Source organism: Strongylocentrotus purpuratus, unplaced genomic scaffold (assembly GCF_000002235.5).
Source record: "Strongylocentrotus purpuratus isolate Spur 01 unplaced genomic scaffold, Spur_5.0 spur5_scaffold_10, whole genome shotgun sequence".
NCBI classification, from domain to species: Eukaryota; Metazoa; Echinodermata; class Echinoidea; order Camarodonta; family Strongylocentrotidae; genus Strongylocentrotus; species Strongylocentrotus purpuratus.
The window spans coordinates 1165112-1190300 of record NW_022145595.1 but is presented as its reverse complement, the minus strand read 5'-3'; the positions used below and the strand labels follow the sequence as shown (position 1 = coordinate 1190300).

Genomic DNA, 25189 nt, shown 5'->3' with positions numbered 1-25189 from the left:
TTCAACACTCACAGATTTAGCATTGTATCAGTCCGGACCCGGCCTTCCAAGACATTTAGTGTTGAGCCCTGCATGAACAAAGCAAAAGATCAAGCTTTACTTTGATTCAGTGTCTGGCCTCACAACCTCCTCAACCCCCCCCCCCCCTGACACTCTCCATACAGGCTTTTCCATGCTCCAGGCTTTATATTGTACATTATATTTAGGACTCAAACATAATGGAGTCTCTTTTTAGGCTCATTGGAATGAATCAACTGGTATCCCTAGGAGGCCACGTAGGTAAGATAAATTTTGTCAACCCCTTTTCGTGCCAATGTCAGAGAGACACGACCTAGGAGTACAAGCAACGGACGGTACTGCTGTACCCGCAACTGGAACCGCAGTTGACGCTCAGGTCATTTCACAGATGGATGCAGTCAACCTAGACGAGATGATACTTAGAATGGAACTAGATTCCACCGATAGCATTGCACACGGTCGTAAGGTGCCTTGTCGAAGCGACATTCTCATTACATATGCAACTGTGACAGGTGAGACTATTTTTTTTTTTTTTTTTTTTTTTTTTTGGGGGGGGGGGGGGGGGTTAAAGCTTATAATGAGTTCTATGAAAACGGGATGTACATGTAGAATGTAGGCAATGTAATTGGGCAAATGACACCACATGACCGTACATCATTCTTTCCTACCATGCCTATCATGCGAAAAAATCCATCAAAATTGATAACCCAAGGCTATAGAACTCAAAATGCATGGCTAAGATGCGCGTATGCGTACCTCTGGCGCATAGAAGCAACAATGTCAACCTTTTACCCACACTGTAAAAATTTGCTGTAACTCATGCAGTAAAATACTGTGATTTACAACAGTAATATGTTGTAATAACGATTTTACGATAATTAACTGTATAAGTACGTTGCTGTACAGTATATTGCTGTAAACATCAGTGTCGTAGAGCATGGGAACAAATATCTACAGTAAGCTAGTGTAAAGGAGCGTGCAAAAAGCATTGTGGGATACAGCGCACATGCGCATTAGGCGGATCGGCTGCATATGCGCGTATGCGTTGCACGTGATTGGCTCCCGCGCTAGCCCGCCACGCCGCGCCGCCATTTTTAATTTTCTGCAAAGATTTGAGCTGAGATATATAGCTGAGCTGGCCGCCTGATCCTGAGCAACGAATCTGAATCTGTTCTGTTCCTGGTCCTGATCCTCGAGCTGGGATATTGATGACCAATAAGTCAATTCCAAGGGGATCCGAGGTAAGTTACAGATTGCCAATTATCAGAGTCATGATTTGATTTGTATCCCGCTGAAGTGAAGAATTGTCAGACTGTGGAAAGTATAGGGATTGTGTTTGTAATTGTTCCGTCTACGGTATATGTGTACTGTACGTGCTGTGCTGTGGTGTGTGGGACCAGGGACTTGTTAGTTGACAGAGTCGGTAGTGTTAGTGCAGCACATGACACTGTACTGCAGTACCAGCGTACAGTGTCACTGTCAATGCGATGCCATTGCACATGGATATGCATGCTCACGTTAAATTGGAAATGTCTAACGTCAAGACCATCAAGACTTATAACTTATAGGACATCGCACACACTACGATCGACTACAGCATCAGTCCATCATGAGCACACTGCGTGATCAGTTGAATACGCACAAGTCTAAGCTCATGTAGTGTAGTCTACAGCACGTTACTGAAGAAATTACAGCAAAGTACTGGCAATCCTGCTGCATAGTGTAATTTTACTTAAAAGTTAAAATATGAAATAAAATTACAGTAAGTTACTGTAAAATTACTTAGTATTTTACTGTTACTTAGTAATTTACAGTAAGTTAGCAACCAAATAGGCCATTCCGTAACTGGCAGTAAGTTACTGTAAAATTACTGAGTAATTACTGTAAAATTACTGTAATTTACAGTAACTTACTGCTAGTTTACAGTAAATTACAGTAATTTTATTTCATATTAATTTTGAGTACTTGTCTACTGTAATTCACTGTAATTTTAATTTACAGTAACTGTAGGTTATATCTACAGTAAGTTACCATCAATTTTTACTCAAAGTATCTGCCTGTAAACTTTCCTACAGTAAATCACTGCATTTCTTAGAGTAAATTGCTGTTACCGTAGGTTCTTCAAATACTAACAGTAAATTACAGTAATTTTTGTCTTTAAGGATTGTAAATTTGTTTTACAGAAATCTATTGTAGTTTCATTTACCGCAAATGAATGTTAATTTCACTTATGTAGTAACATTCATAGCCGTGAAATCAAATGTTTTTTTGCTGAAGGTTTCGCATACAGTCATCATCAGGAGGCTCGTGACAACTGGTTATATTTGATGAATTTATGTTTTTCTTTCGATTTTCTTTTGTATTTTTTGTCCTTTATCTTTTTTTTTATTATTCATTTATCATTTAAATAACTTTTAATCTGTCAATGCTGTACATAAAAAGTTATGTGTACGTATGCATATTAAAGGTATTGTTTTCCGCTCTTCTTTCTTGCAGTATGCCATGGATTACTGCTGAAGTCACACAGTGTGCATGCTGAAACACTAATCAGACGGATGCTCTACATGGACATCATATACCCATGTACGTTTGTAAGCTATGTAATCATTCTTCTGGATCATTGAAGCGGTTTTCTGAACACTTTTCAGTCCATAGAAATGTGGTGAATTTCGATTTCCCGTGTGGTGTTCCTGGCTGCAATCGAACATTCAGAAATTATTCATCCTTCAAAACCCATGTGCATAGGGATCATCAACCATTTTCAAGAAAAAAAGATGCCCAGTTTTTCTGCGTTTCTACCTGGAATTGTCCACTCTGTGCTGTAAAATGTGAGGAAATCCATGACATACTTTCTCATCTTAGAGTTCATATCAAACACGGAGTTGAAATACGCTGTCCTTTTGCCAATTGCAAAAAACGTTTTTCAGTGAGGTCGTCTTTTGCGTTCACAATAAGTTAGACCAGATTCAGTTAGACTCAACTTCAAGTGAAACTGGTACTGTGTTAACTGAATCCGCCCAAGAAAATAATCAGGAGTTTCCTGGAAGACTGCACTCAAGTGACGAGGAAAGTGTGACAGATGATGAAGTAGATGTATCCGCTGACTCATTCAAACACAGCTTATCCTTGTTTTATCTGAAGTTGGAGGCAAAATTACTACTGCCCAACTCTACAATTCAGGAAATAATTGACACAGTTCAGGATATTCATGCATTAAGCCAACAAAATTTGATACCAAAATTAAAAAAGAAACTTGAAGGAATAGGAATTACCGATGATGAGGTTACCAACGTTTTAACTTTATTTAAATCTGAGGATTTGTTCAGTGCTTCAAGTTGTAAAGAATTTCGATCAGAGTCTACAAGAAAATCACATTTTAAAGCAGTTTTTGATTATGTTTCCCCAACTGAGATATATTTAGGAGAAGATCAGTTTGGCAAACAGCGATTTTGCCAATACATTAAAATTCAAGACACACTAAGAGCATTATTCAAGCAGAACTCATTTATCAAAGATTACAAAGAGACTCATAAAGCTCAACCTGCTTTACAAAGGACCATTCTACGTGATGTTTATGATGGCAGAGCATTCCCAAAAGATGAGCCTTTGCATAAAAACTCAGCAGTAACACTCATATTGTACCAAGATTCTTTCGAAGTAGTAAATCCACTAGGCAGTGGGAAAAAAAAACATAAAATTCTAGCTGTGTATGCCACCCTCGCTGATATACAGCCCTACAATAGATCAAACATTGATCATATGCAATTGGTGTTGCTCTGCAACGAACAGGATTATAAGGAATTTGGAGCCAGCGCTGTTTTTAGTCGTCTCATCAGTGACCTTCAGTCATTAGAAGATAGTGGTATTATTCTGGATGACGAAACATGTGTTAAAGGTACACTACTCGCAATCGCAGGAGACAATTTGGGGTCTCATAACATTGGAGGTTTTACCGAGAACTTTAGCAATTTTATTTGTGTCTTTTTGCCCTTTTTAGACATTTGCAAATGTTATGCTTGCAAAAGGGATCATGTACCTTTAATATGCATTTCAATTGAACTTAATATGAAACATCACAAGTGAAAATTGAAATTTGAAATCAAATATTTTGTTAGTGAGGGAGGTTAAAAAAGTCACGTGACTTCGTGGTATTAAGGAAGCCGTGTGTTTAGCCTTGATGCAAAGAGACCAACTACAGGGAGCCCAAACTTTTTTAATAATTTGTGTCTAGCGGTCATTGAACTTCCTAGACAAAGCATTAGCACATGTATTCTGTGAGCCTGGCATGTGTGCAGCCTTGTCATCATAAGCATTGCTTGATTGTTTACTTACTGTTTTCCAAAATATGTTTTACATTACTTGCAATTTAGCATTATTTTACCTTAGTGAATTTTCATATATTTTAGTCTGTACATGCAATACACCTTTATTTTAATAAATTTAATAAGTCATGAAATAAATGAATTTGCCAAATATTAGGCCTATATTTAAGTAACCTATATTTTATTTCGACATATTTCAAGTTATATAATAATATATTTTTTTTAAGTAACTTATATTTTATTACGATATATGTTACGTTATATGGTAATATGTTTTTTTATCATATTTAATACGTAGCAATATTGTAGCTAAACGAATTTCATAATTTTATGTTTTCATTTTACATGTACACAAATTGATCATATTTTCTATTTTCTTTGTTCATTGTGCACATTGGTAATTCTATTTCATTAATTTCTGTATATCATGTATATTTTCTTATTGTCAAGTATGTTTTACGGTTTTTGTTATTTTGCACAGCCCCTTTGTAAACCAGCCGAGTAGCTGAATAGGGCTTTTACCGTCAATAAATCAATCAATCAATCAATTGAATGACAGCTCATGAAGTTGAAACAAGTTTCTGTGCAGAATTGGCATGTAAATGAGACAAAAATACAGAAGAATATGAAACACGTATTAAAGATTACAAGTTTAATATAACAGAGCAACTCAAATTAAATGGGGTATTAGTTCAAAAGATAAATTAAACAAAAATAAAGTGAGTAATGTCTTTTGGAGAGATTCTACCAGGTATAGAGAGTTTTCCTTGATTCTGCCAGGTATATGGAGACTTTTCATTGATTGTATTCTGATAGTAGTTGTCGTTTAATAGTGGCTTTAAAGGAAGATAAAAGTGTATAAAATATGTCTTGTTTACAATTGAAGATAATTCTTTACAATAGTTTTTTACAATTCAGAATTTTAAAGTGAACATATTGTTGTCTGTTCGACAAATAATTTTTGACCCAAGAAAGTGCAGTGCCCCTAAGCCATACGTTGTGATTTAGCATATCAATGCCTTAAAGCCGCTATGTCTGCACAATTGCATGTGTTATTCTGTCGTATAATTAAATTAATGCTAGGTCGGGTGAATGATTTTTTTTAAAGCCATATTGGTTGGGATTAAGCAAGTTATGTGTATTTCAGAATTGGTATAATCTAAACAATTTTTGAGATACTGGAAGGATGACTATGGGTCTGTAGATTCTTGAGTACTTGAACTTTTGCAGTTATTAGTGGTTTTACTTGTTTTAATGTTTTACTTGATAGTTTCTTTGCAAGCATTTTCATAATGTTACACTATTTGAGAAACTTGTTTTATGGAGCGTTGATTACCCAATAAAGACTTTAATAATGGTTTTTGTGTTCAGAAAGCTTGTTTTTTCCTCAAATTAACAGGATGATGCTGCTAATGTCAAGTTAGAATACTGTACTTATTACATTAACTTAATGTAAATGAGAGAAATAGATTTAAAAAAATAACAGGATGATACTGCTAATGTCACAGTAGAATACTGTACTTAATACATTAACTTAATGTAAATGAGAGAAATAGATAACAAAATAACAGGATGATACTGCTAATGTCACAGTAGAATACTGTACTTATTACATTAACTTAATGTAAATGAGAGAAATAGATACAAAATTAACAGGATGATACTGCTAAAGTCACAGTAGAAAAGCTGTACTTATAACATTAACTTAATGTAAATGAGAGAAATAGATACAAAATTAACAGGATGATACTGCTAAAGTCACAGTAGAAAAGCTGTACTTATTACATTAACTTAATGTAAATGAGAGAAATAACATTAATTTACTGTAGAGAAAAACTTACAGTACATAACTGTAAATACATTTAAATTACTGTGAATAAAATTACATTAATTAACTGTAAGAAGAACTTACAATAAATACTGTAACCTTATACATGAAAATTTCTTTACAGTAAGCTTACAGTATTTTAATGTCTTACAGCAAGTTACTGTTGAAAAACTTACAGGAAGTTACTGTAATGTCAAAGTTACAGTAATTTACTGTGCAACAAAGTTGCCAGTAATTTACTGTAATTTCTACAGTGAAATTTTTAACAGTGCATGTGTTTATGCGATCCATGTTTTTATGCGAAAATCATTTTTATGCAATACTCTACCCAGAGCCGGCGGAGCGACTTCCAAAGTGGGAAGGCACAAACAAAAAAGGGCACTTTCTGGAAGAAAAAAAAGGGCACCTTCAAAGGGAAATCTTAAAGCGAAAATCTACAATATTTTTGACATTGGTAAATACCCCTATATATTGTGATTACATTGTCGGGGATGATTTCAATATTTGTTTCTCTTTATACATCAGATATTGCTTAAGCATCATACTTTGCAGTTAGGTGTGATGGTCTGAAAATTCATTTGCTAGCGAAGAAAATGTTTAAGATTTGTGAGAAGGGGCACTTATCTCATCTGAAAAGAGGCACTATACATGAAAAGAGGCACTTACAGGAATGAAAAAGGGACACTAATGATAAAGGGAAATGTGCATTGTTTTAAAGAAAAGGGGCACCGATCAGATTTTAATAGGGGCTATTATCAAAGATGAAAAGGGGTAATTATGAGAAGGGGAAGGGGCACTTATAAGAAGGAAAAAGGGATTTATTAAGAAGAAAAATGGGGACGTGTCAAAATAAAGGGGCATCTATAAAAGATGATCTTCTTCTTCTTATCGAGTCACTACACAAGTCCCGTCCAGTGGTCCACACAGGCTTTAGCACGGCAATTAACGGCTTCCAGGTCATCTTGGGTGCATGGCTCTGGCAGGAGTGGGCAGACTAGCAGGTGTTCCATTGTCTGTTCCTGGCCGCATTCACATGCCGTTTGTTCGTCTCCTAGACCCCACCTCTGCATTAGGACTCTGCATCGACCGTAGCCAGTTCTTAGGCGGTTGAGGCTAAGCCAGGTAGGCCAAGTCTCACTGGAGCCGGTTGCGAGGGATTCCTTCGGGCTGAGGGAGAGTTTATGTGGAGTGGTCTGAAGGTGGTTAGACCACAAAGTCATCCTTTGGTTGTGAGGGCTAGTATTAAGAGGCTCTACCGAGTGCAGAAAGCTGTGTCTGGATTTGAGCCGCTTGCCCACTGGCTGTTGTTCGAAGAGTGGGTGGAGTGGATTGTTTTCTTGTTTGTCCTTTTCTTTCTGGGACAAGACCAACCTTCTGACGTGTGGAGGGGCAATACCGCAGAGCAGGTAGATGTCTTCTACTTTAGTTGGCCTTAGGCATCCAGTGATCGCTCTGCAAGATGAATTTAGAGCTGGGTCAATCTTGGGTGCATGGGCCGACCTACTCCATACTGGTGATGCATACTCCGCAGCAGAGAAGCAAAGCGCGAGGGCTGTCGTCCGGATTGTTCTGGCATCAGTCCCCCAGTTGGTGTTGGCTAGCTTCTTGAGGATGCTGTTGCGGGCTCCAACTTTTGCCTTTGTGTTGGCAATGTGGTTCTTGTAGGTAATGGAGCGATCGAGTGTGACGCCTAAGTAGACTGGGTTGGGAGTGTGCTTCAGCCTTTTCCCATACCAGCTGATCCTTAGTTGATGGTTGGCATCCCTGTTCTTGAGGTGGAATGCGCTTATCTGAGTTTTATCAGGGTTAGCTCTCAGGTGGTTGGTCGCATAGTATGGGATGAGACCGGCCAGGGCATCACTGAGGGACTCCTCCAACTTCACAAAAGACTGGTTCTGGGTGGCGATGCAGAGATCATCGGCGTAGAGGAAGCTCCTGGTGTTTGGGTGGATCGGTTGGTCATTCGTGTACACGTTAAAGAGTAACGGTGCGAGCACACTTCCTTCTGTCTGCGCCATCTGCTGCGATTCCCATTGAGAACCACAAAATATCGCCGATTGGACAGCAACGTCTGGATGAGTCCAGTCAGTCTCACGTCCTTTGTCAGCTCAAAGATCTTCCTGGTAAGGATTCTGTGGTTCACGGTGTCGTAGGCAGCAGAGAGATCAACGAAAGCAGCTCCGGTGATTAGCTTACTCTCATACCCGTCCTCGATGAACTGAGTGAGGTTTAGGAGTTGGCCAGTGCATGATTTTCCTGGCCTAAACCCTGCTTGTTCTGGAATGAGATGTTCATCCACGAATGGGGCCATGCGGTTAAGGATAAGCCGCTCGAACAGCTTATATGTATGGCACAGTAGGGAGATAGGCCTGTAGCTCTTTGGACTGGCTGCGTCTTTACCAGGCTTCAATAGGGCAATAACTTTGGATTTCCTCCAGAGCTTTGGGATGTTGTTGGTGCCCAAACATTCGTTGAACATTTTGAGAAGCCAGTTGAGGGCGCCTGGTCTAAGCTGTTTGATCTGCTCGCAGAGGATGTCATCAAGTCCAGCAGCTTTGTTGTTTTTCATTGCTTTGATGGCAGCAAGCAGGTCGTCCATGGTGAACGGTCTAGTGAAGCCTGGGTCATCTTGAGAGCTTAGAGCGTCTGGGACCTTAGGGAGTCTGGCTCTTCTGGGGTGATGGTCAGGGTTTCCCCGACCATTCAATAGGAGTTGATGGGCAACTTGGTCAGCAGTGACTTCAGATCTTGGTTGGGCCTTTGTATAGTCATTGCCCAGTATCCGGATCGTTTTCCATGCCTTCCTGCTGCTATGTGTCATGTCAGTGGATTGAATGAATTCCTGCCACTTCCTCCTTCTAGATTCACCAATTTCCTTGGTCAGATTTTCTCCAGATTCCAGTGTCTCCTCACTAAAGGGGTCCATCTGGAAGTGTTCGATGTAGTCTTCATACATCACCTTGGAGTGGTCCGTCAAGCCTTGAATGTAGCTTGTGCGACATCCTCGGGGGATGTTACGCCTTGACGATTTCTTCATCAACTCTACAAAGGTGTCGTAGTTTTGGGGGGTGGCAGGTAGGTCCTGGATGTAGGAGTCAAAGTCCTTAGCAAACTTTTCCCAGTTTGCCTTCCTCAGGTTGAAACGACGTCGGAAGGGTACTGCTCGTGGAGTAATGACTGCATTAACCTTAAGCCCTATCGGTCGGTGCTGGGAGTGAGGGATTGGGTCGAGAATGACTTTCTCGCACTGGTTAGCAATCCTGGTAGATGTAAATATCAGGTCAGGGTTGTAGCCACGTCTCCACCTTGCACTGTTGAAAGATGATGAGAGCACTTATCAGGAGGGGAAGGGGCACTTGTCAAAGTAAAACGAATATCTCTTAGAATTGAATAGGGTCATTTACAAGAGATGATAAGGGGCACTTATGAGAATGAAAAGGAGCTATTTTCATAGATAAAAAGAGGCATTTATGAGGAGGGAAAGGGGCTTTTTTTTTTTAAGGGGGCACTTATCATAAGGAAAGGAAAGGGGGCACATGTGAAAATATAAGGTGCGCTTATCCAAGTTAAAAAGAGGTAGTTATTAAAAGGGGAAGGGGCACTTTTTACAAAGGAAAAGGGGAACTTGTCAAAGCAAAAGGAGGAACCTCTCAGATTTGAGTAGGGCAGTTATCAGAGGTGAAGGGGGCGCTTATCAAAAGCGAAAAGGGGCGCTTCTCGTACCTGAAAAGAGGAAATTACTAGAGATTAAAAGAGGCCTTTATGAGAATGGAAAATGGACACTTATTGCAAAGGAAAATGGAAACTTGTCAAAGGAAAATGGATACGTGTCAAAATAAAAGGGGCACTTAACAGAGGTGGGAAGGGGCACTTTTGAAAATTAATAGGGGCACTTTTCAAAGTGAAAAGGGCACTTTTCCTATGTAAAAAGGGGCACTTCTTACAAATTTAAAGGGGCACTTTTCCTATGCAAAAAGGGGCACTTTTAGGGTACTTGAAAAAGTTGGAGGGCACTGTGCCCCCCCCCCTGCCCCCGGGAACGCCGCCTCTGGCTCTACCTGTAACTAAATTGGTCCAAATACAACATTTTCTGCATTTTACCTACAATGTATAATTTAAGGTCAAGTCACTGCAGCGATACAAAAATAAAGGAATCTGTCGCTTGTAAACAAAATAAGACGCCATTGTATATTCAGCTGCACACACCACGGTATGTTCGGCGTTCCAAGAGGGAACAAATTTCGTCCTTAGTATCATTCTGGGGGTTTTTCAATTTGAAAAGTCTGGTTTCTTTGAGTTGTTAATTAACCCCTATCCTATGTATTTACAAGCAAAAGATTTTAGTTATCAGAATCGGGTCATATCCCCTTTTGAATGGTCTGACATGCCATTACATTTATATACATTAAACTCATTATAATTTGACAAATAATAGCTTTGCAATTATGTTCATTCTTTATGGGATGTCGTCTGCTTGGGCAGTATTGGTCCATATAGTGACATCATTAAAACATCGTTATTTTTCCGGCGAATCTCTCGTATATCCCAGCTGCTATGGATGTGGTTGCATGGGCGTCAATCCTTACGTAATACCTATTGTTCAGGGGGGATGATTCATTCATCCTCCTGAACAATAGGTATTACGTAAGGATTGACGCCCATGGGTGGTTGTATTGGTATTTTTATAAATCACCCGATATGTAGTTGACCTAAAATTCGTACGATGGTCATCTGTTAGCTTACTAGTTTCTAGTGATACATTAGTTGACATATTTGTGATTTTCTTTGAATTTCACCTTTAAAGCAGCTAAAACTGCTGAATGTTCTCATTAAGATGCACATAATCAGAAGGCGGCGGATCTCGTTGGATCAAAGAAAGAATCACGTCGAATTTCCATCTGTAATAGGTCCATGACTTAACACTGTAAAATATACAATTCAGTTCGAATTAATGTTAATCAATAACAAATAACTCTATCGACAACAGTGAAAACAATTATGAAGATAATAATAATAACAATAATAATATTAATTTTCCATTTCATTTCATTTATTTTCCACTTCTCATAAAAAACATATAACAATTTACATACAATATCTGATTAAATACAACAAAACAAAACAAGAAAATAACATAACAATATTAAAAGAATTTTAAGCACCTAGAACTTATACTTGAGACTGTGGTGGAGCCAACAAAGGCCATTGACCTGTCAAGGGCTGGTCTCCAGGAATAAATTAAAAATATATTGGTAGGTACAGAACATAATTTAGTACACAACAAAAGGGAAACAGGCGGTCTGTGTGATGGAAAAGTATACACAAAGAATATTTGAGCATAAATAATTCAGGTGGTGTAGTAATTATTTAAAAAAAATCAACATATTTTAACATTTCAAAAGACATTGTTTATATTTGCCTTTGAAAGAGGCAAGCGAAGGGCTGTTTTTTTATGTCATCAGATAATGAATTCCATAGTTGAGGTCCCAAGTGTCGGACCGTCTGTCTGGACGACTCATACTTTAACAATTGAACACGTGGTCTATTGGAATATCTGGTACTGTACTGATGCATTTCAGAGTTTAACATGAACATATTATTAAAAACCCCAGGCAGCAAGTTGTTGAAATATTTGTACATAAATAATGCAGTTTGCAATTTACAAATGTCAACAATATTTAAGACTTTAAGTTTCTTAAAAAGAGTATCACTTGGTGCTCTGGGATGAGAGTTGGTTGTTGCACGTATAGCTCTTTTTTGTAATACATATAGCTTATTTATTAAAGTATTTGAACATTTCCCCCATACTATATTACAATAAGAAAGGTATGGCAAGATCAATGTGTTATATAAATTGGTTAAAATTCTCAGAGGAATGAAAGGCCTAATTCTATACAATACTCCAATTGCACGTGCTACTTTCCCCATGATTTCATCAATACGACAAGACCAAGTCAGGCTATCATCTACAGCGATTCCAAGAAATTTTATGCAGTATACTTTATCAATCTTGTAATTATTGATGTATATATCCTCAATTTTATCATCAAGTCTATTTCTTTTCTTAAACACCATACATTGAGTCTTTTTTTAATTGATCATAAGCTTGTTTGCTGCAAACCATTGGTCAATTTTTGGAATTTCTGTACGAATAATGGCATTTAGTTCATTTATACTTTTCCCTTTTAAAAACAAAGTGGTGTCATCAGCAAATATTGTAGGGCAAATGAGTTGAGTAACATATTGAACATCATTATTGTAAAGCTGAAATAGAAGGAGGCCTAATATTGAACCTTGGGGTACACCTACAGAAATCTTGAGTAAAGACGACTTGATATCATCCAAGTAAACAAACTGACTTCTGTTATTCAAATAGCTTCTTATCCATTCTAGACATACTCCCCTTATTCCATAATATTCTAATTGTTTTAATAATATGACATGGTTGATACTATCAAATGCTTTAGAACGGTCAAGGAAGATTTTTTTTTTCTTCTCTTTACCTCTTCAGAGGGACTTTATTGTTCCATTTCAATATACATATATATTATTTACAAAACAAGTAAAATGAAACATGAATTATATACAAGATCAACATAATATCTTAAAATGATCATTTTAACATTTCTAATACTTTCTTAACTTCCTCAATATCGCAGTATTTTATATTTTCTTTGTATTTCAAATAATATTTTAATGATGAAATAAAATTATTTATTAACCTCTTTGGATTGGTTGGTACTTCTCCAAAGTTCCGCTTTACGTAGTCTTTGTATATAACCAGTTGAGCATAATTTATCCAAAAATTAAGTAAAGTAAATTTTCTGTTATCTATTTTATATCCAATCAATAACATTTTCATATCAATTTCAATTTCTATTTTAAAAATGAAATATATAATTCTTGAGATAATTTTCCAGAAAACTCTTAATTTCTCGCAACGAAATATAAAATGTTCAATAGTTTCTTTTTCACGACAAATTTCACATTCGTTAGACTGTACGATTTTCTATATAAAGAGACTGTCTTTAGATGGCAATATTCTATGAATTAATTTAAAATTATTTTGTTTGATCTTATTGTCTCTTATGTTATTAAATTTGAACTGAAATACATCTTTCCAAACAAATGTTTCTGGTAGGCCTAAAATATTTTACCAAAAATGGAAACCAATTTTCTCTTTTTTCTTTTCTAGCATTAAATTATAATAACTTTTCGCCGTAGTAAATTCAACGTTTATAACATCTAAAGTTGTCTCAATGTACATTGTTTCATCGAGACTTGAAGCTTTGTTTAAACGTAAATTTTGTGACCAATATTTTGGGAATGCTTTTTTAAATTTTGACATTTTAAATAAAAACAACAGATTCTTTACATCAAAATGGTTATTGAATAGAGAGTTATCTATCCATGTACCTTGATTTATAACATGTTTGATTTGATAAATTATCAATTACAATATTACTATTATTCCAAAGTATTTCATTGGGAATATCTTTTACTTCAAATTTATTTACATATCGAATTTCTGACCATGTGCAAAGCAAATCCATATAAAACATTGGTAAATTTCTTTTTTTACATATCATTTTCATGTGTTTAATATGACAATTATACTGTAAACATAACGGCATCCCGCCAACTCTTTCAGTCCAAAATGAAAATAATGTCTTCCACATTGCATCATCTGCATTAAAAAACTTATATATATAAGATAATCTAAGTGAATTAGCTTTCAAAATCAAATCAACCATACCAAGCCCCCCTTCTCTTTCTGACTTGATACAAACATTCCGTTTTACTTTTTCACGTTTAGAATTCCATATAAATGTATAAATAGTTCTATGTAAAGCCTTGCATATATGGATAGGAATTGAGACACCTGTGCCTAAATAGACGAGCTGAGGAATTATCAAACATTTTATAATTATTATTTTTCCATAACAGGTCAGTCGTCTCATTTTCCACGTCTTAAGAATATTATTGATTTTTTCAACTTTCCCCTCCCAATTCAAACTGCTAACATATTTATCATTTTTACCAACGTAAACACCTAAATGTTTAATTGGTTCTTCTGTAAATTCAATATCATATTTTGTCGTATCTAATTCTTTCATTTTCATTACTTTTGTTTTATTCCAATTAATCATTGGGCCTGCAAAATATTCAAAGTCGTCTAACTCTTTCATAACATTATCTACTGATTCCATTGAATTAACAAATAATGTGGTATCATCTGCGAATTGTGTTATCTTTACTCCGCTAACCCTCTGAACTTCTTTATCTTTGGTTGTAATATTTATCCCTCTTATTGTATCGTTTTCTCGAATTTTATTTGCTAATATTTCTGCCACTAATATAAACAATGAAGCTGATACTGGGCAGCCTTGGCGAACGCCCTTTTGAATATAAAAAGTTTCAGATAGCCACCCATGCTGTGCCACCCTACCATGGGCATTTGTGTATAAAGCTTTTATCTATCTTATAAAGGAAACCTTGAAATTCATACGTTTCAATGTCTCAATAAGAAATGAGTGATTTACATTATCAAACGCCTTTTTGAAATCTAAAAATAAAATGATACCGTCAATATTTGCCAATTTACAATAATCAATAACATCTTGTACAAGTCTTATGTTTTCACTTGTCATTCTACCCTTTACGAAACCTCTCTGATCGGCTGAAATTATACTTGGCATATTTGGTTGTAGCCGTATTGACAAAACACGTGCTGCAATTTTATAGTCTATATTAAGGAGAGAAATCGGTCGCCAATTATCAAGAGAACCCTTGTTGCCCTTTTTATACAAAAGATTAAGAATAGATTGACCTTGTGTGAACGAGAGCCCTTGCCTCTCATACCCTTCATTTAAACTATTTATCACCATGTCCTTTATCTGTTCCCAAAAACATTTATAGAATTCAAAACTTAGACCGTCACTCCCAGGTGACTTATTTAAATTCATAGTAGACAATGCTTTCCAGCATTCCGTCTCTTTTAACAGACCTTCACAGCTCTCGGCTTCCTCTTCTGTTAAACACTTCGGCCCGAATTCACAAAGCAAGGTTTGACCTCAGACCAAGGTTTGAGCTCAAACCTCCTTTTGTTCCGCCAAACCTCCTTTTGTTACTTACAAACCTGGTTTGTAAATAACAAAGGGAGGTTTGGCGAAACAAAAGGAGGTTTGAGGTCAAACCTTGGTCTGAGCTCAAACCTTGCTTTGTGAATTCGGGCCATCATGTTTACATTTCTGAAATAATCATCATAATTTGCTCCACTTTCTTCTGTCTTACTATACATCATCTTATAAAATTGTTGAATATCTTTTAAAATATCTTCACTGTTCACAATTATGTTACCATCTTTCTCTATATAATGTAATTCTTTCTTTTTTCCTATTTGTTTCTCAAGCTGTAAAAAATACTTTGTACATTTTTAACCCTGTTCTAGCCATTTTTCTCTTGATCTGACGTAAGCTCCTTTACATTTCATAGTATACCATTTGTCTAGCTCTCGTTTTAGGTTATCTAGTTTTTCTTTATCAGTATCATTTAAATGTTCATCTTCTACTGAACACAACTGTCTTAATTCCTTTTCCATTTTCACATAATACTGTTTTATTTTTCTTTGTTTTAATCTTGCGTAACATATACTATATTCTTTTAATTTAAACTTACAAACTTCCTACTGTATTTGTTCACTTATAGTACATGTTTCAATCTTAATCTTCCGTATCAAGTCTTTAACATTTTGTACATACATATTATCATCCAGCAACAAATTATTTAACTTCCAATAACCTTTTCCCCTTTTTTCTTGGGATATTTTGATTTTCAAAGATATTGCATTGTGGTCACATTTTAAACATGGTCGAATATCTGTCGAAAAAACTAAACATTTAAAATCCTTTGTTATTAACCAATAGTCCAGACGAGAGTAAAGTTTTAATGACAACTGTCGCCAAGTAAACTGTTTCTTGTCTGGAAAAAAATTCCTCCATATATCTAAAAGCTTATTTCTTGTTTGGAAGGATTTAAAATACTTTTTGGGTAAATATGCGTGAGATATCCCGTAAGTATCTACGGTTCTGTTCTGCACACAATTCCAGTCACCACCTGCAATCATAATACTACTATCGGGCCTATGAAGTTTTATCCATTGGTCAAGTTATTTATAGAATGTTTCCTTTTCTATACATTTCGCTGGTGAATATACATTTACACAAAAATATGTTTTAAAATTACATGAGAATTCCACAATTATCGCTCTTCCATCTCCTTTTAAATGAACATTAGTTATATCAATTGGGAGACCACTGCGAATCAAAACTGCTACCCCTTTTGAGTGGTTGGTTCCGTGATCGAAAAAACAATGCCCTGACCATTCACGATTTATACTATTTTCATTGTCACGCTTCAAAAAAGTTTCTTGTAGAAGTGCGATGTCACACTTTTGATGTTTCAACCACAGAAATATCTTATCTCTTTTCAATTTATTACGCAAGCCCCTTACATTAAGGGATATCAAATGTATATTTGAATTGATCATAGTTAATCAAGAACTTCTCAGCATTTTCTTCATATATCTCAGTTTCAACTCACTTCTTCTTATTCGATTCCTTTCTTTTTCTCTTTGCTGCTTTTCTCTTCTCCCGTGCTGCCTTTGGTGGCGTTTCTGCTGATAGCGTGGATTCCGAGCTTTCGTCGTCGCTATCGCGATCGCTTATCTCGGAGTTCAAAGCACTGTCGCTTGAGGACTTGCTGTTGTTCTTTGGTTTATGCTTTTCCTTTTCTTTCGTTGCGCTAGTCGTGGCGTCATACTCTCCATCAGCGGCAGTGACATTTCTCTCGTCGGATACACGAGTCGACTGATCGTGACTACCCTTCGACTTGTTGGATGTGTTGCTTGAAGATGGTGTTGTGCTAGTGGCCTTTGTGGCTGGAGGGAAATCTTTTAGATTCGTTTGCTTTCGAACTTGATCGCTATATGATTCCTGTGTGAGACTATTGGTGTCTGAACACTGATTCTCTCGATCGGTTGCCTGGTGATGAGAAGCATTCGGACAATTAACTCTCACATGCCCACTTTGCATACACATGCGACACTTTACAACAGTGTTGCACTTCGACACATAATGGCCATTCTCTAAGCATTTCGAACAAGTGACGACTCCAATGATGCTTTGTTCAGGTTGCCCTTGGTGATACACTCTCGCCATGAATATGTCTCCAAATCGAAATTTCCTTGGTAGTGGCTGTGATGGAGGGTCGATATATAAAACACGATCTCCATTTAGGCAACTTGTAAGTTGCCCGTTAACCCTCAATTTTTGCCGGAAAATTTCCCCTTCGACATTCACTTTCTGTGCCTGTAGATCGCTTTTGATGACCTCATCACTAACGGAAAGTGGCACATCCTTGATTAAAACTCTCACATGATTTTCTTCTCGGGCCTTGGTGATTGGGTTTATGTCGTGTATAGGGGCGGCGGCTCCTCGGATCTCTAATCCGGTTGTGATCAACTTCACACGGTCAGATTGCTTTTCCAGATAAATCCGCCACAATTGGCGGATTTGTTGTATGCCAGTGATATTTGTTGGCGTAACAATCTTGGCTAAAGCAACATATAACTCCTCACCAGTGAGTGGTTTAGTATCTCAATTCCTGACGTCTTCGGATCTGAGAAAGACGGGCTTGGGTACCTTAGGTACATACAGCGGCCTGTTTGGGTTGATTATGTTTACTTTCAAAGGCATTATTTATATTATCAATAAATTCTAATAACGCCAGGGCAGTAGAATGTCCTGAGCGAAACCCAAATTGTCTATTATATAGAATATTATATTTATTTATGAATGACATCAATTTAGTATAAACTAATTTTTCAAAGATTTTGGCAAAAATGGACAAAAGAGAAATAGGTCGATAATTTGAACTTAGATTCTTTTCTCCACCCTTATATATATATAGGCAAAACTTTTGCTAATTTTAACTTGTCGGGGAAGTGACCACTTTGTAGAGATACATTATAAATATAAGTTAAAGGCATAGCAATTATATGTATACATTTCTTGAGAACTTTGGAGTCAATATCATCATATCCTGGACTCTTGCCATATTTTAGTCCTATTACTATATTTACAACATCGACCGTCCGTATGTCAGAAAAAAATAATGAAGTAGGATAGTCACCATGTAAGTATTTACCTGGAATTATATCATTTGAAGGTATATTTGTATTAATATTTATGCCAACATTAACAAAGGATTCATTTAATAGTTGCGCTATTTGCTTCTGGTCATGTATAATGTTACCATCAATAGATAAAGACATGCATTCAACCTTATTAGTGCCATTTTTTAAAATGGAATTTATGACTCTCCATGTAGCTTTTAAATCATTAGGCCTATGTGCTGTATTAAATTTAGAGTGGAAATATTCACGTTTGCTCTTTCTTAAAGCATCACTTGCAATGTTTCTCAATTGTTTGTAAACCTGTTCACGATACTGACTAGGATTCTTCAAGAATTTTCTAAATAACCTGTTTTTCTTCTGACACAATTTTTTAACTTTCTTGTTGTACCAAGGTTTTTCTTTTCTCTTTACACAATTTTTAGCTCTACGAAGAGGGAAATGATTATTATATAAAGAAGTAAATTTTTCGATAAATAAGTCGTATAAGACGTTTACATTTTTGGAATCATTTTCAACAACATCTTCCCAGTTAACACATTCTAAATCCCGGTAAAAAGAATACATATTTACATCATTGATATCACGGACCATTTTTCCATTACTACCATCAACTTGAGCATGTACATGTGATACCATGAATACAGGCATATGATCACTGACTGCTTGAGTAATTATACCTGAACTATGAATATTGCATATATTATTAACAAAAATATTATCAATGAGTGTTGCAGTTTGACTTGTAACTCTTGTTGGTTTTGTAATCAAGGGTGTGTACGAAAAAGAATTCATAAATTGCAAAAATAAGTCCAATAAGCAATAATAATTTAAAAAACAAAACGATAATAGTAATTACAACGATAATTAAAGACAACATTAATGGAAGCAATTGAAAAAGAAAGTTACTGGCATCAGTAAATTGATATTTGATTCAAAGAATTGCTGAAAATATTCTTGATATCAATTTAATAATATGATATAAGACAAAAAAGAGAAACTGGCAAGGACGTTGATGCGTGCTCTGAACTTCGCATTGTACTGTTTGGTTGCGCTTATACAATAAGCGTGCGTTAGTGGTGAATGCCGTGCACGCGAGGTTTCTTTAGATTTGTGCCGCTTCTGTGCACGAGCTTGCGGCGAGTTCACAGTGCGCACCATCTGAAGATACCGAGCGTACACTACATTTACATTACGCACAACAGGGTCAAGTGCGTTATTTGTTTTATAAAATAGCGACACATGAAAATCAAAACAAACGAAATTCTAGATCTAACGTCGTCTACGAGAGTTAGACTTAGAGTTATGTTGGTTCTAGAAAATGAAAAGATAAGACCTTGCTACTTGCTCTATGCGTACCGTACGCTGCGCTGGATATTGGAGCGTGCAATGACACTTTTCGCTGCGCTTTTTTTTTGCACGGGTGCAGCTAGTGCACAAAAAAAAGTTGCATGCCATGCGTTTTGACCAATCACGATGCTTAAAATACTAAAGCTATTTTATAATGGATGTCATTCAATTAAGCACATGGTTGCCCCAATATATAACTGTTGCTTTTTTCTGGAATTTATATTCATATTGCTAAGCCCATGTTACAAAACGAATAGTTTATTTTTTTAAGTTTGTGCATTGGTAATATGTATTAGTGTTGCTAATTTGTGTTTGATTGATAAAAATTGTTTAACTTTTCATTTGAAATCGGATTTTGCTCAAACTTTCACTGACCTGTTCCCCTCATGTTTCTGCTTCTATTTAAACCAACTTTAGGGTGGACTCCCCTTTTAATTTGCAGGCCCATTTACACTTTGAAACATAAAGTGAATTGAAACTCTCGGCTTCAGTTTATATTAATACAGTCAACCCTGCCTTGCGGCAATCACTTGTATAAGGACTACCTGTTTATAAAAGACCACATTTTCTGCTTCATGTACATAGCCTTTTCTATGAAACGTGTAGGCCTACTAAAGGAACCTGTATCTAAAAAACACCTGCTTGTAAAGACCGCTTTTCTTGGCTCCGTTGAGCATCTCTCTTTACAGGTTTCACTGTAATACCATAATAGTTAGTAAAATATAGGATGCCAAATTACCAAATCTAGTTGACATTATAAGCTTTTTGAAAAGAGAGAAGGTGAGAAAGGGAGAATAAGGAAAGGGGAGTAGAGGAAAAGAATGGGGGCGAAAGAGAATTTGAGTTTGATATGTTGACATGCTTTTTTTAAACAGAATTCGTGTCTTGGAGGGACACAATCAGAGGGAGCTGGTTTATCCAAGCTTTGACAGAGGTTTTCCTAGATCATGCGAAAGATGAGGATGTTCTTTCGATGATGACCATGGTAACTATTCATCTTCCAATTTCAGTGTTGAGAGCAATAATCTTGATGAAAATGGATGCACATGCTCTTTTTTCCCATTTTAAAGACTTGCTAATATATACTGCAAAGAAAACTTCTTGAACAAGTACAATTATGAAAACACAAAACACTACATGTGTGAGCCCGTCCCCCTTCAAAAAAAGTTACTGAGATCCAATGGCCCACATGAAAAATACTCAAGCTTTCCTTCACGCATTGGAGAGTGAGTGGTTGAAGAAATTTGTGATTACAAGCTTTTCCTGTCGGGCGGTTCTCCTTCGGATGATGATGGAGGACGGTGCATACAGTAGGTATACAAGACCTATCGGTAATAAGAGTGAAGCCCATTTCGGGGGCCTGTTCCATTAAACTTGTTATCTAAAAAAAAAAAAAAAAAAGTTCTATATCAAATTAGTCTCAGCCGATCAAATGCCACGATTTCAGTATAGGAAGATCAGAAGAGGTCACAAATCTGTCTTGTTTCCAAAGATAAAGCTATGGTCACAACCAAAAAAAGTAGCCTGTTCGGCGACCGGGCTGCGAGTTTTTAGCCAATTTCGCCCGGGCACCGATCCGAGCGGAGTTAAACTTCGGGCGGCGCCTGCCACTCGCCTAAAATACGCTCGGGGCCTTTGCGGTCACCGCCTGGGCACAGACCTAATCGAACACTCGCCGTCGAGCGAACAGGTCAAAAATCGAAGCCGCTAGGTCACAGGTTGCGGTCGCCGCCCGGTCGCCCCCATCAGTCGGTCACTGGGCGGCGAGTTCAAAATCGGTCGGCGTCCGGGCAACGCCAGCTCGCTATCGTAGTCGTTGAGGTGGAATGCAACTGCATCGTAGACCTTGTTGACCTCACAGACAAGGGCGTCGCTAGACCTTTTTCAGTGGGGGGGGGGGGTGTAGAGGCCAACGATTGCCGACAAAACTAGCCACCAATTACCGACAAAATTAAATGTCCCAATATCTACAAATTTAACCCTTTAAACCCGGGGCCGAAGGCTAAATCGTTTTCCTATGGACTATCTATAGTAATTGCGTATACGCAAATGATCATTTTCCTCGACGACATAAATATACGAATTATTTCGTCAACTTAGTCAACATCAAAGCTATATATTTTAATGCAGGTGCGGAGCTAGGATCTTATTTTAGGGAGGGGCGGTAGTGAGCAAGCGAATCACTTAAAGAGCGCGCAAAGCGCGCTCATAAGGGGGGTGTCGGTGTTAGGCCTCCCGCACGAAGCGTGGAAGCTTAGACGTTTCCTTAAATTATTAGGAAAAGAAGACGATTTATTGTACCGATCTCGACTGTTAATCCTTGTCTGAATGAAGTTCCCCCCCCCCCCCCTCCGCGCGAAGCGCGACAGCTTTGACGTTTCATTAAATTATTATAAAATGTAGACTATTTGCTGTACCGTTCTCGATGTTAATCCTTGTCTGAATTCAGTTTCTCCCACTCTCGCGCAAAGCGCGGAAGCTTTGACGTATCATCAAATTATGAGAAAATACAGGCGATTCTGTGTCGGCCTACTGTTCTCGACGCTTAATCCGTATCTGAATTCAGTTTTTCCCCCTCCCGCGCAAAGCGCGGAAGTTTTGACGTTTCATTCAATTATTAGAGAAAGAAGACGATTCGTTGAACCGTTCTCGACTCGTCTAAATGAAGTTTTCCTCTCCCGCGCGAAGCGCTAAAATTTTTGCCTTTCATCAAAATATAGAGAAAGGAAAACGATTCGTTGTTCTGTTCTCGACTCTTAATCCTTATCTGAATTCAGTTTCCCCCCCTCTGCGCGAATCGCGGAAGCTTAGACGTTTCCTCAAATTATTAGAGAAAGAAAACGATTCGTTGTACCGTTCTCGACTCGTCTAAATGAAGTTTCCCCACAAAAATTTGGCGTTTCACCAAAATATAGAGAAAGGAAGACGATTCGTCGTACCGTTGTTGACTCTTAATCCTTGTTTCAATTAGTTTCCCCGAAAATTTTAAACCTCTGATTTCTTTAGCTGATATTATAGGAAAGTGAAACTTCGAGAAAATACAAGTATTGTAGTTGTAGTCACTCTCGTCGTCACAGCGGATAAAAAGTCACAGTTCGTAGAGGAAAAAAACTTGTCAGCCAACCAACAATATACATCTCACCGACTTCAAACTTCTGCATTGATATAGTACACGAGGATCGAGCAAGAATACCGACACAGCTGACCCGACACAGCAACATATTTACCCATGTCTTTCTTGCTTCCTTGACGAGACGACTCCACCCACAACCCCCCCTTTCTTTTACTCCCACTCCTCCTTTCTCAGGCTCTTACCTCCCCCTCTCTCTTCACCCCCCCCCGTTTCTTTTGTTTCCCTTTCTCTTTTTTCTTCTTTTTTTCCTTTTCTTCCTTTTCTTTCTTTTCTTTCTTTCCTCTTCTCCCTCTTTTTCTTTTTTCTCTTTCTTTCCTTTCTCTTTTCTTTCCTTTCTTTTCCTTTCTTTCTTTTCTTTTCCTTTCCTGTTTTCTTTTCTTTCCATTACCCTCTTTTTTTTCCCTCCCCCTTTTCTATTTTTTCCCGACGGCAGCGCAATTTTACCGACAATATCCTGACAGGTGGAGGGGTGTCGCACCCCCCACACCCCCCCCCCCTTTGGCGACGCCCCTGCTCACAGATGCAGAGTTAAAGCGTTGTTGTTGATGACCAGCCTGGTGAAGCCACATATATACCCAGGTGGGTTGCGGGCCGCCGCAGGTACGCTTACGAGACACCCGTAGATGCCGCGATCACTGGCCGGCCGCCGGGCAATTTCTTTTAAATCAGCCGGTGGCCGGTGGGAGAACGCCCGGGAATCGGTGGGTCATCAGTCGGTCACTGCTGGGACGCCGCGCGGAGAAGCTCTCCTATTTCGCCCAGTTTGTATATAAAATCGACCGGCGACCGACGGGAAACCGACTGGGCACCACTGGAGCTTTACAGCCTGCTTGACTTCTCCAAAATTCTTTGGGCGATGCCTAAATTCCAGCGGCGACCGAGCAGGCTACAAATCGGTCGGTCGCCGCTCTGAGCTGTGACCATAGCTTTACGGCCAGTCCTATTTCCCTTTCTGGCCCTCTAACTTCTTCAATTTCAAATCGGACAAGATATAGCGTTCTTGCATTAGTTTGGCATCTACAGTTGTCTTGTTGAAAGCTAGTTGCAATTAAGCTAGAATGATTCGACTACACACTAATTGATTCTACGCCCAAGTCTCCGTGGTGGAAGCTCGCCCCCATGTTCAAGCCGCCTATTCAAATTTATTCCATCGGGGGGACGGCCCCGAACCGAACATACGTATTCATTAACGATACAAACAACATTTGCCTGCTGTACAATCGTACCGCTGACAGATAATACTTGGTGATTGATTAACCCCCGTTTGGGGTAAACACTCAAAATGGTGTCCAATTCCCCCATGATATCCCACCGTCATATGTATCTTTTAGACTTTAAGGCCCGGTCCCACTGCACTTACGGATGCAAAGAGGATGTAAAACGTATACAAAGTTTGCCATCCGTTGGAAAACGCTATGCATCCGTTGTGTACTCATTGCATACGTGTTTCATACGCTCTATCCATCGAGCATCCGTCCACTGTGATTCCATCCGCGCAAAAAGTTTTGAGCTGCACAAAACTTTTAGAACGGATGAACTTCCGCCGTGTACGCTGTAAATCCGCGACAATGTCCGTTATCATCCGTTAAACGTCCGTTGTATCCTCTCTGCATCCTTTGGGCATCCTCGCAACTCACATCCGCTGCAGCTGAAAACGGAATGAGGGAGGAAAGATAAGGTACATGGAACGTCTATACATCGTTAATAGCACGGAAATAGAAAGGATGTAAGCGTATGCATCTCGTATATAAAGCCAGCTGTCATATCCACTTCCATCCACTTTCATCCGCTAGGCTTCCGATGAACATCCGTTTAACATCCCCGCTACATACTACCCACGTCCGTTATTTTCCGTTCTGTTTTCGCAAATTTTCGCAAATTTTGTCCATTTTTGGAGCGGATGAAAACGGATTGAGCCACCCTCGAAATTTTGCTCGTCCGCTGTGTCCTTTATGCATACGTTTTGTGTCCATCGGCCAGTGGGACCGGGCCATTACTCCAGACAGTAATCCAGCATTGATAACAGCACTTTGCTGCCCCCATTTCGACGCACTGCCAGGATCCACTCCGGCCAATCCTCCGGAGGACTACTGCAAGCTTTGAATTCGAAAAACATACATTAAAATACTTTGCGTTTTTTTTCTTCTCCTTTCTGGTCACATCTAAGTTTGTTCTTCTTCTCCTTGTTCTTTCTTTGCCGCCTTGTACTTCTTCTTCCTTTTTCTTTTTCTTCTTCTTCTTCTTCTTTTTTCTTCTTCTTCCTCCTCTCCTCCTCCGCCTCCTCCTCTTCTTCTTCTTTATCTTCTTCTTATTTTTCTTCTTTTCCTTCTCCGTTTTCTCCTTCT

General features: G+C 38.1%; 1 long non-coding RNA gene across 1 annotated transcript; it reads left to right on the top strand.

Moving 5' to 3' along the window:
- The first annotated feature begins 816 nt into the window (after positions 1–816).
- On the top strand, positions 817–2920 carry LOC115921549. The gene is made up of 2 exons (XR_004062987.1): positions 817–1259; positions 2515–2920. It is a non-coding gene; the product is annotated as an uncharacterized LOC115921549 (long non-coding RNA).
- The last annotated feature ends 22269 nt before the right edge of the window (positions 2921–25189 follow it).